General features: G+C 45.7%; 6 non-coding genes across 6 annotated transcripts; all 6 read left to right on the top strand.

The window, feature by feature from the left end:
* The first annotated feature begins 3,559 nt into the window (after positions 1-3,559).
* On the top strand, positions 3,560-3,632 carry Trnak-cuu (transfer RNA lysine (anticodon CUU)). The gene has a single exon. It is a non-coding gene; the product is annotated as a tRNA-Lys (tRNA).
* Positions 3,633-5,410: 1,778 nt separating this feature from the next.
* Trnak-cuu (transfer RNA lysine (anticodon CUU)) lies at positions 5,411-5,483 on the top strand. Its single transcript has one exon. It is a non-coding gene; the product is annotated as a tRNA-Lys (tRNA).
* A 1,437-nt stretch (positions 5,484-6,920) lies between these two features.
* Trnak-cuu (transfer RNA lysine (anticodon CUU)) lies at positions 6,921-6,993 on the top strand. The gene has a single exon. It is a non-coding gene; the product is annotated as a tRNA-Lys (tRNA).
* Positions 6,994-8,454: 1,461 nt separating this feature from the next.
* Positions 8,455-8,527, top strand: Trnak-cuu (transfer RNA lysine (anticodon CUU)). Its single transcript has one exon. It is a non-coding gene; the product is annotated as a tRNA-Lys (tRNA).
* A 1,443-nt stretch (positions 8,528-9,970) lies between these two features.
* Trnak-cuu (transfer RNA lysine (anticodon CUU)) lies at positions 9,971-10,043 on the top strand. Its single transcript has one exon. It is a non-coding gene; the product is annotated as a tRNA-Lys (tRNA).
* A 1,443-nt stretch (positions 10,044-11,486) lies between these two features.
* Positions 11,487-11,559, top strand: Trnak-cuu (transfer RNA lysine (anticodon CUU)). The gene has a single exon. It is a non-coding gene; the product is annotated as a tRNA-Lys (tRNA).
* The last annotated feature ends 1,406 nt before the right edge of the window (positions 11,560-12,965 follow it).

Below are 12,965 nucleotides of genomic sequence, written 5' to 3'. Positions count from 1 at the left end.
CTCAATAACTTGCAAAGGACTTTGGGTGCTGCTGAAGTCGAAACTCTCATGCGAGAAATTGATGAAGACGAATTGGATTCTGCGCTATCACGAAGTCCGTTAAATAAATCGCCGGGACCCGACGGTCTCACTGCCGAATTTTATCTTACTTTCCGCGACAAATTAAAGCCCAAGTTGTTGAGTATGTTTAATGAAATTTTACGGCCTGATTTTAATGTTCCTCAGGCTCTCGTGGAAGGCATCGTGGTTTTAATCCCTAAACGCCCAATGTGCAGTTCTGTTGATGATTTTCGGCCGCTTACTTTACTGAACAGTGACTACAAAATTTTAGTACGTATTATTTCTAATAGATTGAAAATGTTGATGAATACTGTCATTGGTCAGTACCAGACCAGTGTAGGTGTCGGTAGGACGATCTTCCAAAATTTGTCTCAATACAGGGACGTCATAGCCATTGCAGATGCGTGCAAGATACGGTGTGCGCTAGTTTCCCTTGACTTTTCAAAGGCATTCGACAGAGTAAACCATCAGTTTCTCATCCGGACGATGCATGCCATGGGATTTCCACTACGTTTTATCAATCTTATACATGAGCTCCTTCGTAAAGGAGTAACTCGACTCATGGTGAATGGCCAGCTGAGCGCATCGATTAATATTACTAATTCAGTGCGACAGGGATGCCCTATGTCAATGGCCTTGTTTGCCATTGCCATTGAGCCTTTGCTTGTCACCTTGACACAGCGTCTACAAGGATTAACCATCCACGGCTTTAAGATTGTTTGTACTGCATGTGCGGATGACGTCGGATTTTTGGTCATGGACGAAGGTGAAGTCGAGGAAGCCCTTCAGATCGTCAAAAACTCCGAACTTGTTGCGGGTGCGAAGTTGAATGCCAGGAAATCTGGCATTATGAACATAGGACGCGGCATCTCGCTGCACCATCACGGTCAGTTGCAACTACTTTCTAAAATGAAATGCCTTGGTATTGAGTACATTAGCAACATACAGCACACAATTGCGGTGAACTATAGGAATCTCCTGGCAAGTATGCGTGCTTGCATGCAGACCCACTACCTAAGGAGCCTTGATGAACTGCAGAAAGTCACCTTCGCTAATGTCTACCTCACCTCAAAGATTAACTACGTTGCAAAAGTACTGCCCATGCCACAGGAGACAGCGAAGCGTATGATGTCCGCTCTAGGCCATTTTGTCACACGTGGACACATTTTTAAAGTCAAGTACGATACGCTCTCTCTCTCCACGACCGATGGATGCTTAAATTTAACAGATGTTCGTTCCAAGTCACGAGCTTTGTACGTATGCACCACCTACAAACGGTGGAGGTCGTTACCGAACAGTCTCACGGCTCACTTGTTAACCGAAATAGCGCCGGCCTGCCTGCAGCCTCCCGTCTCTGTTCAACATAATCCGCCTGCGCTGACTCACTTTAAGAGCTTTTTCATTGAGTTCAGTTACGTACGGTCAACTCTCCCAGAAAATGAGCTTTCTGTGGTGAAGTTAGTTTATAATAAACTACTGGCAACCAAGAACAGGAACAACATCGAACACAAATACCCAAATCATCGCTGGCCAGTGATATGGAAAAACATACATAGCCGTGATTTACCAACGTCAGTGAAAGCCTCTTGGTACAGGGTCGTGAACCGTAAAATAAGTACCAATTCACGACTTCATGCTCTACATTTGGCTGACTCACCTTTGTGCCTTACGTGCAACTTGCCTGATACTGATGAACATCGTTTTCTGTGCACCACTGTCCAAGCAGTTTGGGCATGCATTCGCCGAAAACTGGCTACGATTATGAGGACTTCCCAGCTTTGTATTAAACCTGAAGATTTCCTGTATCCGGATTCAGTGCCGTACCCAAACACCAAACGGAACTCTGTCAATTGGTTGAAGGGTCATTATGTTCATTATTTACAGACGCAAGGACCCAAGAGTGAGGCGGCGTTCTGTCTTTACCTGGCATTACAGTTTCACATACTTTCACAGACGAGACATTACAGGAAACGATATGCGAATTTTTTAGAAGTCGTTCTTCGATGAAAGAAGTATTTTTTTTCTTTCCTTCATTCTACTTTGCTTTGTTTTTTTTTCTTTTCTTCTTCAAATGTCACAGTGACGTATACCGAACAGTGATACGACAAGGACTATTTTATTTTCTTCTGTTTTTCTAGAGGACCAGAGTTCCTTGTTTCATTTTCTATTAAAAAAAAATAAAGGTAAATAAGTAAATTATAATAAAAAATAAACGATTATAAAAGTTGATAAACAAACCAACAATACAACGAAACCACTAAAAAGAACAACAAACAACAGAAAGAGTGTTGCAGACCAGAAGTAGGGGATTGCTGCCTGGGGTGAAGTACGGTGGGGACTTCGTGGGCCCTCTCGCCGCTACGGTAGCCGTGAAGGCCCAGGACAACTCTCTGAACATGGAATACAACACACGCACAAAAAAAAAAGTGGTAGAGCACTGATCTAGTAAAGAAAGGGTCATGAGTTCGATCCTCAAAGGAGGAAGTCGAATTTTGGAAATCAGTTGCGCGTCGTGGCCGTATAGCAAACAGTATCTGTGATGACGAGCAATTAGCGACATGCTTTTTATTAAGAATTACTCTCAGATGTGATTAAGGCGAATGGCGCAGATAAAGCATTTGCAAAGCGGTACAGCATAAGGTGGGACGAGGCAGTCTGAATTACATTTTATAGATGTATTTCTCACATATGTCAGAGCCTCTCGCCGTCGTCGTCGTCGTCGTCGCCGCTTCTGCAGAAGTAGGGTATGACCATCGTAGCAAATGCGGCGAGGGACGACCTGCCTTCCATTACGAATGCACAAAGTGTGTGGTCTTGTTTCCCAGTCTATATTTGGTCGGTCACGTAAGAGGTTGAATGTAACGAATGGGTGGGAAATAGCAAGGGGCAGCGGCTGTGTAGAACGAAAACACAAATCATCAGGGGTGTGAGCGTTTCGAGATGAGTCATATACAAGTTGCACTTGGTCGTCAGTGACTGTGTGGCCAAATGGATAAGGCGTCGGACTTCAGATCTGAAGATTACAGGTTCGAATGCTGTCACGCTCGTGATTTATCAGTTCTTAAAAAGAAACATATCGTTTTAATGTAGCAATTGAGCAGTACGAAACCGTCTGAATGTTGCTGTTGACCATTTTCTGCTTGGAGATGCTCTTGAGCTTGAAACACACACAACAAGACCGGTGATAACTAGCGAAATGGTCGGCAGAGTGCCGTCACCGCGAGTCTTCACTGGCACTGGCACATCTAAAACAACGTCGGAAAGTAACTCGTTCGCCTTTTGAGTCACATCAAGCATGAGTGTTAATTTTGACGCCACTAGCTCTGCATTTTGTCATGCAATTCCTTTACCTCTCAGAAACGATTTTGAAATAAAAGTGAAGTACGTGACGAGTGTGGCGTTAGGAAAACATAAGGCAGCATGGAAAGATTCTGTATGGGACCACCCAACCCAAACGAGTACTGTGTGACGTGCTTCCCGGCAAGTATTCACGAAAGCAGCCCGGCTAGTTCAGTCGGTAGAGAATTAGACTCTTAATCTCACGGTCGTGGGTTCGAGACCCACGCTGGGCAGAGCGGCATTTTGTTCCGCTGTAGATGTAAATTACCGTTTTTCTGACTAACGTGATGTAATGGAAACAGCAACTTTAAACTTTGCCTACGTCTCTGTCAGTCGCAAGGAAACTGTATTTGAAGGTGAAGGTGATTTTGTAGACACGTGTGAAAGACATGTTCTGAAATGCAAGTGTTGTTGTTTGGAGAGCACATCGGGTATGTGTCAGATGTGTAGCCAAGCACTAATGGGTCGCCATAGCTGCAAATATTAGTCGGTAATATGAAGTGTTGTCAGCTGAAGTCTGAGCATGAGACTCTTAACATTTTGGTCGTGGGTTCGAGCCCCACGCTGGGCGGAACGGAATTTTGTTCCGCTGCAGATGTAAATTACCGTTTTTCTGATTAACGTGATGTAATGGAAATAGCAACTATAAACTTTGCCTACATCTCTGTCAGTCGCAAGGAAACTGTATTTGAAGGTGAAGGTGATTTTGTAGACACGTGTGAAAGACATGTTCTGAAATGCAAGTGTTGTTGTTTGGAGAGCACATCGGTTACGTGTCAGATGTGTAGCCAAGCAGTAATGGGTCGCCATAGCTGCAAATATTAGTCGGTAATATGAAGTGTTGTCAGCTGAAGTTTGAGGATCCAGACGACCGTAAGGACGAAGTACGCAAAAGTACCGCTAGGCCGCGCCTCTTTAGCTCAGTGGTAGAGCACTGGTCTAGTAAACAAAGGGTCGTGAGTTCCATCCTCAAAGTAGGAAATCCAATTTTGGAAATCAGTTGCGCGTCGTGGCCGTATAGCAAACAGTATCTGTGATGACGAACAATTAGCGACATGCCTTTTATTAAGAATTACTCTCAGATGTGATTAAGGCGAATGGCGCAGGTAAAGCCTTTGCCAAAGCGGTACAGTATAAGGTGGGACGAGGCAGTCTGAATTACATTTTATAGATGTATTTCTCACATATGTCAGAGCCTCTCGCGGTCGTCGTCGTCGTCGTCGTCATCGCCGACGCCGCCGCTTCTGCAGAAGTAGCAAATGGCCATCGTGTCAAATGCGGCGAGGCACGCCCTGCCTTCGATTCCGTATGCACAAAGTGTGTGGTCTTGTTTCCCAGTCTATATTTGGTCGGTCACGTAGGAGGTTGAATGTAACGAATGGGTGGGAAAGAGCAAGGGCAGCGGCTGTGTAGTACGAAAACACAAATAATCAGGGGTGTGAGCTTTTCGAGATGAGTCATATAAAAGTCGGACATTGTCGTCAGTGACTGCGTGGCCTAATGGATAAGGCGCCGCACTTCGGAACTGAAGATTACAGGTTCGAATCCTGTCACGCTCGTGTTTTATCAGTTCTGAAAAAGAAACATTCCGTTTTAAAGTAGCACTTAAGCAGTACGAAACCGTCTGAATGTTGCTGTTGACCATTTTCTGCTTGGAGATGCTCTTGAGGTTGAAACACACACAACAAGCCCGGTGTTAAGTAGCGAAATTGTCGGCAGAGTGCCGTCGCCGCAAATTTTCACTGGCACTTGCACATCTAAACCAACGTCGGAAAGTAACTCGTTCGCCTTATGAGTCACATCAAGTATGAGTGTTAATTTTGACGCCACTAGCTCTGCAGGTTGTTATGCAATTCCTTTACCTCTCAGAAATGATTATGAAATAAAAGTGAAGTACGTGACGAGTGTGACGTTAGGAAAACATTAGGCAGCATGGAGAGATTCTGTATGGGACCACCCAACCCAAACGAGTTCTGTGTGACTTGCTGCCCGGCAAGTATTCACCGAAGCAGCCCGGCTAGTTCAGTCGGTAGAGAATGAGACTCTTAATCTCAGAGTCGTGGGTTCGAGCCCCACGCTGGGCGGAACGGAATTTTGTTCCGCTGCAGATGTAAATTACCGTTTTTCTGATTAACGTGATGTAATGGAAATAGCAGCTTTAAACTTTGCCTACGTCTCTGTCAGTCGCAAGGAAACTGTATTTGAAGGTGAAGGTGATTTTGTAGACCTGTGTGAAAGACATGTTCTGAAATGCAAGTGTTGTTGTTTGGAGAGGACATCGGTTACGTGTCAGATGTGTAGCCAAGCAGTAATGGGTCGCCATAGCTGCAAATATTAGTCGGTAATATGAAGTGTTGTCAGCTGAAGTCTGATGATCCAGACGACCGTAAGGACGAAGTACGCAAAAGTATCGCTAGGCCGCGCCCCTTTAGCTCAATGGTAGAGCACTGCACTAGTAAACCAAGGGTCGTGAGTTCCATCCTCAAAGGAAGAAGTCGAATTTTGGAAATCAGTTGCGCGTCGTGGCCGTATAGCAAACAGTATCTGTGATGACGAACAATTAGCGACATGCCTTTCATTAAGAATTACTCTCAGGTGTTATTAAGGCGAATGGCGCAGATAAAGCCTTTGCCAAAGCGGTACAGCATAAGTTGGGACGAGGCAGTCTGAATTACATTTTATAGATGTATTTCTCACATATGTCAGAGCCTCTCGCGGTCGTCGTCGTCGTCGTCGTCGTCGCCGCCGCCGCTTCTGCAGAAGTAGCAAATGGTCATCGTTGCAAATGCGGCGAGTCACGCCCTGCCTTCGATTCCGTATGCACAAAGTGTGTGGTCTTGTTTCCCAGTCTATATTTGGTCGGTCACGTAAGAGGTTGAATGTAACGAATGGGTGGGAAAGAGCAAGGGCAGCGGCTGTGTAGAACGAAAACACAAATTATCAGGGGTATGAGCGTTTCGAGATGAGTCATATACAAGTTGCACTTGGTCGTCAGTGACTGTGTGGCCTAATGGATAAGGCGTCGGACTTCCGATGTGAAGCTTACAGGTTCGAATGCTGTCGCGCTCGTGTTTTATCAGTTCTGAAAAAGAAACATACCGTTTTAATGTAGCATTTGAGCAGTACGAAACCGTCTGAATGTTGCTGTTGACCATTTTCTGCTTGGAGATGTTCTTGAGCTTGAAACACACACTACAAGACCGGTGTTAACTAGCGAAATGGTCGGCAGAGTGCCGTCACCGCGAGTTTCCACTGGCACTTGCACATCTAAAACAACGTCGGAAAGTAACTCGTTCGCCTTTTGAGTCACATCAAGTATGAGTGTTAATTTTGACGCCACTAGCTCTGCAGGTTGTCATGCAATTCCTTTACCTCTCAGAAATGATTATGAAATAAAAGTGAAGTACGTGACAAGTGTGACGTTAGGAAAACATTAGGCAGCATAGAGAGATTCTGTATGGGACCACCCAACCCAAACGAGTACTGTGTGACGTGCTGCCCGGCAAGTATTCACCGAAGCAGCCCGGCTAGCTCAGTCGGTAGAGCATGAGACTCTTAATCTCAGGGTCATCGGTTTGAGCCCCACACTGGGCGGAACGGAATTTTGTTCCGCTGCTGATGTAAATTAACGTTTTTCTGATTAACGTGATGTAATGGAAATAGCAACTATAAACTTTGCCTACGTCAGTCACAAGGAAACTGTATTTGAAGGTGAAGGTGATTTTGTAGACATGTGTGAAAGACATGGTCTGAAATGCAAGTGTTGTTGTTTGGAGAGGACATCGGTTACGTGTCAGATGTGTAGCCAAGCAGTAATGGGTCGCCATAGCTGCAAATATTAGTCGGTAATATGAAGTGTTGTCAGCTGAAGTCTGATGTTCCAGACGACCGTAAGGACGAAGTACGCAAAAGCGTCGCTAGGCCGCGCCCATTTAGCTCAGTGGTAGAGCACTGGATTAGTAAACCAAGGGTAGTCAGTTACATCCTCAAAGGAAGAAGTCGAATTTTGGAAATCAGTTGCGCGTCGTGGCCGTATAGCAAACAGTATCTGTGATGACGAACAATTACCGACATGCCTTTTATTAAGAATTACTCTCAGATGTGATTAAGGCGAATGGCGCAGATAAAGCCTTTGCCAAAGCGGTACAGCATAAGGTGGGACGAGGCAGTCTGAATTACATTTTATAGATGTATTTCTCACATATGTCAGAGCCTCTCGCGGTCGTCGTCGTCGTCGTCGTCGTCGTCGTCGTCGTCGTCGTCGTCGTCGTCGTCGCCGCCGCCGCTTCTGCAGAAGTAGCAAATGGCCATCGTGGCAAATGCGGCGAGGCACGCCCTGCCTTCGATTCCGTATGCACAAAGTGTGTGGTCTTGTTTCCCAGTCTATATTTGGTCGGTCACGTAAGAGGTTGAATGTAACGAATGGGTGGGAAAGAGCAAGGGCAGCGGCTGTGTAGAACGAAAACACAAATTATCAGGGGTGTGAGCGTTTCGAGATGAGTCATATACAAGTTACACTTGGCCGTCAGTGACTGTGTGGCCTAATGGATAAGGCGTCGGACTTCGGATCTGAAGATTACAGGTTCGAATGCTGTCACGCTCGTGTTTTATCAGTTCTGAAAAAGAAACATACCGTTTTAATGTAGTATTTGAGAAGTACGAAACCTTCTGAATGTTGCTGTTGACCATTTTCTGCTTGGAGATGCTCTTGAGCTTGAAACACACACTACAAGACCGGTGTTAACTAGCGAAATGGTCGGCAGAGTGCCGTCACCGCGAGATTCCACTGGCACTTGCACATCTAAAACAACGTCGGAAAGTAACTCGTTCGCCTTTTGAGTCACATCAAGTATGAGTGTTAATTTTGACGCCACTAGCTCTGCAGGTTGTCATGCAATTCCTTTACCTCTCAGAAATGATTATGAAATAAAAGTGAAGTACGTGACGAGTGTGACGTTAGGAAAACATTAGGCAGCATGGAGAGATTCTATATGGAACCACCCAACCCAAACGAGTACTGCGTGACGTGTTGCTCGGCAAGTATTCACCCAAGCAGCCCGGCTAGATCAGACGGTAGAGCATGAGACTCTTAATCTCAGGGTCGTGGGTTCGAGCCCCACGCTGGGCGGAACGGAATTTTGTTCCGCTGCAGATGTAAATTACTGTTTTTCTGATTAACGTGATGTAATGGAAATAGCAACTTTAAACTTTGCCTACGTCTCTGTCAGTCGCAAGGAAACTGTATTTGAAGGTGAAGGAGATTTTGTAGACATGTGTGAAAGACATGTTCTGAAATTCAGGTGTTGTTGTTTGGAGAGGACATCGGTTATGTGTCAGATGTGTAGCCAAGCAGTAATGGGTCGCCACAGCTGCAAATATTAGTCGGTAATATGAAGTGTTGTCAGCTGAAGTCTGATGATCCAGACGACCGTAAGGACGAAGTATGCAAAAGTACCGCTAGGCCGCGCTTCTTTAGCTCAGTGGTAGAGCACTGGACTAGTAAACCAAGGGTCGTGAGTTACATCCTCAAAGGAAGAAGTCGAATTTTGGAAATCAGTTGCGCGTCGTGGCCGTATAGCAAACAGTATCTGTGATGACGAACAATTAGCGACATGCCTCTTATTAAGAATTACTCTCAGATGTGATTAAGGCGAATGGCGCAGATAAAGCCTTTGCCAAAGCGGTACAGCATAAGGTGGGACGAGGCAGTCTGAATTACATTTTATAGAAGTAGTTCTCACATATGTCAGAGCCTCTCGCGGTCGTCATCGTCGTCGTCGTCGTCGTCGTCGCCGCCGGGGCTTCTGCAGAAGTAGCAAATGGCCATCGTGGCAAATGCGGCGAGGCACGCCCTGCCTTCGATTCCGTATGCACAAAGTGTGTGGTCTTGTTTCCCAGTCTATATTTGGTCGGTCACGTAAGAGGTTGAATGTAACGAATGGGTGGGAAAGAGCAAGGGCAGCGGCTGTGTAGAACGAAAACACAAATTATCAGGGGTGTGAGCGTTTCGAGATGAGTCATATACAAGATGCACTTGGTCGTCAGTGACTGTGTGGCCTAATGGATAAGGCGTCGGACTTCGGATCTGAAGATTACAGGTTCGAATACTGTCACGCTCGTGTTTTATCAGTTGTGAAAAAGAAACATACCGTTTTAATGTAGCATTTGAGCAGTACGAAACCGTCTGAATGTTGCTGTTGACCATTTTCTGTTTGGAGATGCTCTTGAGCTTGAAACACACACTACAAGACCGGTGTTAACTAGCGAAATGGTCGGCAGAGTGCCGTCACCGCGAGTTTCCACTGGCACTTGCACATCTAAAACAACGTCGGAAAGTAACTCGTTCGCCTTTTGAGTCACATCAAGTATGAGTGTTAATTTTGACGCCACTAGCTCTGCAGGTTGTCATGCAATTCCTTTACCTCTTAGAAATGATTATGAAATAAAAGTGAAGTACGTGACGAGTGTGACGTTAGGAAAACATTAGGCAGCATGGAGAGATTCTATATGGAACCACCCAACCCAAACGAGTACTGTGTGACGTGCTGCTCGGCAAGTATTCACCCAGGCAGCCCGGCTAGCTCAGTCGGTAGAGCATGAGACTCTTAATCTTAGGGTCGTGGGTTCGAGCCCCACGCTGGGCGGAACGGAATTTTGTTCCGCTGCAGATGTAAATTACTCTTTTTCTGATTAACGTGATGTAATGGAAATAGCAACTTTAAACTTTGCCTACGTCTCTGTCAGTCGCAAGGAAACTGTATTTGAAGGTGAAGGAGATTTTGTAGACATGTGTGAAAGACATGTTCTGAAATTCAGGTGTTGTTGTTTGGAGAGGACATCGGTTATGTGTCAGATGTGTAGCCAAGCAGTAATGGGTCGCCACAGCTGCAAATATTAGTCGGTAATATGAAGTGTTGTCAGCTGAAGTCTGATGATCCAGACGACCGTAAGGACGAAGTATGCAAAAGTACCGCTAGGCCGCGCTTCTTTAGCTCAGTGGTAGAGCACTGGACTAGTAAACCAAGGGTCGTGAGTTACATCCTCAAAGGAAGAAGTCGAATTTTGGAAATCAGTTGCGCGTCGTGGCCGTATAGCAAACAGTATCTGTGATGACGAACAATTAGCGACATGCCTCTTATTAAGAATTACTCTCAGATGTGATTAAGGCGAATGGCGCAGATAAAGCCTTTGCCAAAGCGGTACAGCATAAGGTGGGACGAGGCAGTCTGAATTACATTTTATAGAAGTATTTCTCACATATGTCAGAGCCTCTCGCGGTCGTCATCGTCGTCGTCGTCGTCGTCGTCGCCGCCGGGGCTTCTGCAGAAGTAGCAAATGGCCATCGTGGCAAATGCGGCGAGGCACGCCCTGCCTTCGATTCCGTATGCACAAAGTGTGTGGTCTTGTTTCCCAGTCTATATTTGGTCGGTCACGTAAGAGGTTGAATGTAACGAATGGGTGGGAAAGAGCAAGGGCAGCGGCTGTGTAGAACGAAAACACAAATTATCAGGGGTGTGAGCGTTTCGAGATGAGTCATATACAAGATGCACTTGGTCGTCAGTGACTGTGTGGCCTAATGGATAAGGCGTCGGACTTCGGATCTGAAGATTACAGGTTCGAATACTGTCACGCTCGTGTTTTATCAGTTCTGAAAAAGAAACATACCGTTTTAATGTAGCATTTGAGCAGTACGAAACCGTCTGAATGTTGCTGTTGACCATTTTCTGTTTGGAGATGCTCTTGAGCTTGAAACACACACTACAAGACCGGTGTTAACTAGCGAAATGGTCGGCAGAGTGCCGTCACCGCGAGTTTCCACTGGCACTTGCACATCTAAAACAACGTCGGAAAGTAACTCGTTCGCCTTTTGAGTCACATCAAGTATGAGTGTTAATTTTGACGCCACTAGCTCTGCAGGTTGTCATGCAATTCCTTTACCTCTTAGAAATGATTATGAAATAAAAGTGAAGTACGTGACGAGTGTGACGTTAGGAAAACATTAGGCAGCATGGAGAGATTCTATATGGAACCACCCAACCCAAACGAGTACTGTGTGACGTGCTGCTCGGCAAGTATTCACCCAGGCAGCCCGGCTAGCTCAGTCGGTAGAGCATGAGACTCTTAATCTTAGGGTCGTGGGTTCGAGCCCCACGCTGGGCGGAACGGAATTTTGTTCCGCTGCAGATGTAAATTACTCTTTTTCTGATTAACGTGATGTAATGGAAATAGCAACTTTAAACTTTGCCTACGTCTCTGTCAGTCGCAAGGAAACTGTATTTGAAGGTGAAGGAGATTTTGTAGTCATGTGTGAAAGACATGATCTGAAATTCAGGTGTTGTTGTTTGGAGAGGACATCGGTTATGTGTCAGATGTGTAGCCAAGCAGTAATGGGTCGCCATAGCTGCAAATATTAGTCGGTAATATGAAGTGTTGTCAGCTGAAGTCTGATGATCCAGACGACCGTAAGGACGAAGTACGCAAAAGTACCGCTAGGACGCGCTTCTTTAGCTCACTGGTAGAGCACTGGACTAGTAAACCAAGGGTCGTGAGTACCATCCTCAAAGGAAGAAGTCGAATTTTGGAAATCAGTTGCGCGTCGTGGCCGTATAGCAAACAGTATCTGTGATGACGAACAATTAGCGACATGCCTGTTATTAAGAATTACTCTCAGATGTGATTAAGGCAAATGGCGCAGATAAAGCCTTTGCCAAAGCGGTACAGCATAAGGTGGGACGAGGCAGTCTGAATTACATTTTATAGATGTATTTCTCACATATGTCAGAGCCACTCGCGGTCGTCGTCGTCGTCGTCGTCGTCGTCGTCGTCGCCGCCGCCGCTTCTGCAGAAGTAGCAAATGGCCATCGTGGCAAATGCGGCGAGGCACGCCCTGCCTTCGATTCCGTATGCACAAAGTGTGTGGTCTTGTTTCCCAGTCTATATTTGGTCGGTCACGTAAGAGGTTGAATGTAACGAATGGGTGGGAAAGAGCAAGGGCAGCGGCTGTGTAGAACGAAAACACAAATTATCAGGGGTGTGAGCGTTTCGAGATGAGTCATATACAAGTTGCACTTGGTCGTCAGTGACTGTGTGGCCTAATGGATAAGGCGTCGGACTTCCGATGTGAAGCTTACAGGTTCGAATGCTGTCGCGCTCGTGTTTTATCAGTTCTGAAAAAGAAACATACCGTTTTAATGTAGCATTTGAGCAGTACGAAACCGTCTGAATGTTGCTGTTGACCATTTTCTGCTTGGAGATGTTCTTGAGCTTGAAACACACACTACAAGACCGGTGTTAACTAGCGAAATGGTCGGCAGAGTGCCGTCACCGCGAGTTTCCACTGGCACTTGCACATCTAAAACAACGTCGGAAAGTAACTCGTTCGCCTTTTGAGTCACATCAAGTATGAGTGTTAATTTTGACGCCACTAGCTCTGCAGGTTGTCATGCAATTCCTTTACCTCTCAGAAATGATTATGAAATAAAAGTGAAGTACGTGACAAGTGTGACGTTAGGAAAACATTAGGCAGCATAGAGAGATTCTGTATGGGACCACCCAACCCAAACGAG

The sequence above is a fragment of the Schistocerca gregaria genome, chromosome 8 (assembly GCF_023897955.1).
Source record: "Schistocerca gregaria isolate iqSchGreg1 chromosome 8, iqSchGreg1.2, whole genome shotgun sequence".
Taxonomy (NCBI): domain Eukaryota; kingdom Metazoa; phylum Arthropoda; class Insecta; order Orthoptera; family Acrididae; genus Schistocerca; species Schistocerca gregaria.
This window is presented reverse-complemented; position numbering and strand designations above follow the sequence as displayed.